The following is a 2,754-nucleotide window of genomic DNA, read 5'->3' as shown; positions in this document are numbered from 1 at the left end:
CCGCATCTCTTTAATTACCTGGGCTGGGGAGGGAGGGTAGGTTGGGGTAGCTCCAGGCCCTGACCTCCAGGAAGAGAACCAGGCATGGAGCTGCAGGCCCTGACCTCCAGGAAGAGAACCAGGCATGGAGCTGCAGGCCCTGACCTCCAGGAAGAGAACCAGGCATGGAGCTGCAGGCCCTGACCTCCAGGAAGAGAACCAGGCATGGAGCTGCAGGCCCTGACCTCCAGGAAGAGAACCAGGCATGGAGCTGCAGGCCCTGACCTCCAGGCAGAGAACCAGGCATGGAGCTGCAGGCCCTGACCTCCAGGAAGAGAACCAGGCATGGAGCTGCAGGCCCTGACCTCCAGGAAGAGAACCAGGCATGGAGCTGCAGGCCCTGACCTCCAGGAAGAGAACCAGGCATGGAGCTGCAGGCCCTGACCTCCAGGAAGAGAACCAGGCCTGGAGCTGCAGGCCCTGACCTCCAGGCAGAGAACCAGGCATGGAGCTGCAGGCCTTGACCTCCAGGCAGAGAACCAGGCCTGGAGCTGCAGGCCTTGACCTCCAGGCAGAGAACCAGGCCTGGAGCTGCAGGCCTTGACCTCCAGGAAGAGAACCAGGCCTGGAGCTGCAGGCCCTGACCTCCAGGCAGAGAACCAGGCCTGGAGCTGCAGGCCTTGACCTCCAGGCAGAGAACCAGGCCTGGAGCTGCAGGCCTTGACCTCCAGGCAGAGAACCAGGCCTGGAGCTGCAGGCCTTGACCTCCAGGCAGAGAACCAGGCCTGGAGCTGCAGGCCCTGACCTCCAGGCAGAGAACCAGGCCTGGAGCTAAAGGCCTTGACCTCCAGGCAGAGAACCAGGCCTGGAGCTGCAGGCCTTGACCTCCAGGCAGAGAACCAGGCCTGGAGCTGCAGGCCTTGACCTCCAGGAAGAGAACCAGGCCTGGAGCTGCAGGCCCTGACCTCCAGGCAGAGAACCAGGCCTGGAGCTGCAGGCCTTGACCTCCAGGCAGAGAACCAGGCCTGGAGCTGCAGGCCTTGACCTCCAGGCAGAGAACCAGGCCTGGAGCTGCAGGCCTTGACCTCCAGGCAGAGAACCAGGCCTGGAGCTGCAGGCCTTGACCTCCAGGCAGAGAACCAGGCCTGGAGCTGCAGGCCTTGACCTCCAGGCAGAGAACCAGGCCTGGAGCTGCAGGCCCTGACCTCCAGGCAGAGAACCAGGCCTGGAGCTGCAGGCCCTGACCTCCAGGCAGAGAACCAGGCCTGGAGCTGCAGGCCTTGACCTCCAGGCAGAGAACCAGGCCTGGAGCTGCAGGCCTTGACCTCCAGGCAGAGAACCAGGCCTGGAGCTGCAGGCCTTGACCTCCAGGAAGAGAACCAGGCCTGGAGCTGCAGGCCTTGACCTCCAGGCAGAGAACCAGGCCTGGAGCTGCAGGCCTTGACCTCCAGGCAGAGAACCAGGCCTGGAGCTAAAGGCCCTGACCTCCAGGCAGAGAACCAGGCCTGGAGCTGCAGGCCTTGACCTCCAGGCAGAGAACCAGGCCTGGAGCTGCAGGCCCTGACCTCCAGGCAGAGAACCAGGCCTGGAGCTAAAGGCCTTGACCTCCAGGCAGAGAACCAGGCCTGGAGCTGCAGGCCTTGACCTCCAGGCAGAGAACCAGGCCTGGAGCTGCAGGCCTTGACCTCCAGGAAGAGAACCAGGCCTGGAGCTGCAGGCCCTGACCTCCAGGCAGAGAACCAGGCCTGGAGCTGCAGGCCTTGACCTCCAGGCAGAGAACCAGGCCTGGAGCTGCAGGCCTTGACCTCCAGGAAGAGAACCAGGCCTGGAGCTGCAGGCCTTGACCTCCAGGCAGAGAACCAGGCCTGGAGCTGCAGGCCCTGACCTCCAGGCAGAGAACCAGGCCTGGAGCTGCAGGCCTTGACCTCCAGGCAGAGAACCAGGCCTGGAGCTGCAGGCCCTGACCTCCAGGCAGAGAACCAGGCCTGGAGCTAAAGGCCTTGACCTCCAGGCAGAGAACCAGGCCTGGAGCTGCAGGCAGGCACACCCAGAACACTTACCCACATCCAGGCTTTGCTCCGGGGAGAGAAACAGACAGTCAGACCCATCCAGAGAACCAGGCTCTCCACACTCACCTGTGCACCCACACTTAAGCACCCCTCCTCGGACTACACCCTCCAGCACGCAGGCCCTGGAGGTTCGTGCCCCTGGTAAGGCAAGAGGGGGGGGGGCTGAGGCCTTGGGCTCACCAGGGAGGGGTTCTCCTCCCCGGCCACATCCCCCAGACAGCCCCCTCTCTGTCCCTGGTTGGGACTTAGAACTTTTTCAGACATGCACTGAGAACCAGGCCCACAGGCCCAACACGTTTACCCACACTTAAGCACCCCTCCCCGGCCACATCCCCCAGACAGCCCCCTCTCTGTCCCTGGTTGGGACTTAGAACTTTTTCAGACATGCACTGAGAACCAGGCCCACAGGCCCAACACGTTTACCCACACTTAAGCACCCCTCCCCGGCCACATCCCCCAGACAGCCCCCTCTCTGTCCCTGGTTGGGACTTAGAACTTTTTCAGACATGCACTGAGAACCAGGCCCACAGGCCCAACACGTTTACCCACACTTAAGCACCCCTCCCCGGCCACATCCCCCAGACAGCCCCCTCTCTGTCCCTGGTTGGGACTTAGAACTTTTTCAGACATGCACTGAGAACCAGGCCCACAGGCCCAACACGTTTACCCACACTTAAGCACCCCTCCCCGGCCACATCCCCCAGAC

This window comes from Poecilia mexicana, unplaced genomic scaffold (genome assembly GCF_051168715.1).
Source record: "Poecilia mexicana isolate PSO_F unplaced genomic scaffold, ASM5116871v1 ptg000095l_RagTag, whole genome shotgun sequence".
NCBI classification, from domain to species: domain Eukaryota; kingdom Metazoa; phylum Chordata; class Actinopteri; order Cyprinodontiformes; family Poeciliidae; genus Poecilia; species Poecilia mexicana.
This window is presented reverse-complemented; position numbering follows the sequence as displayed.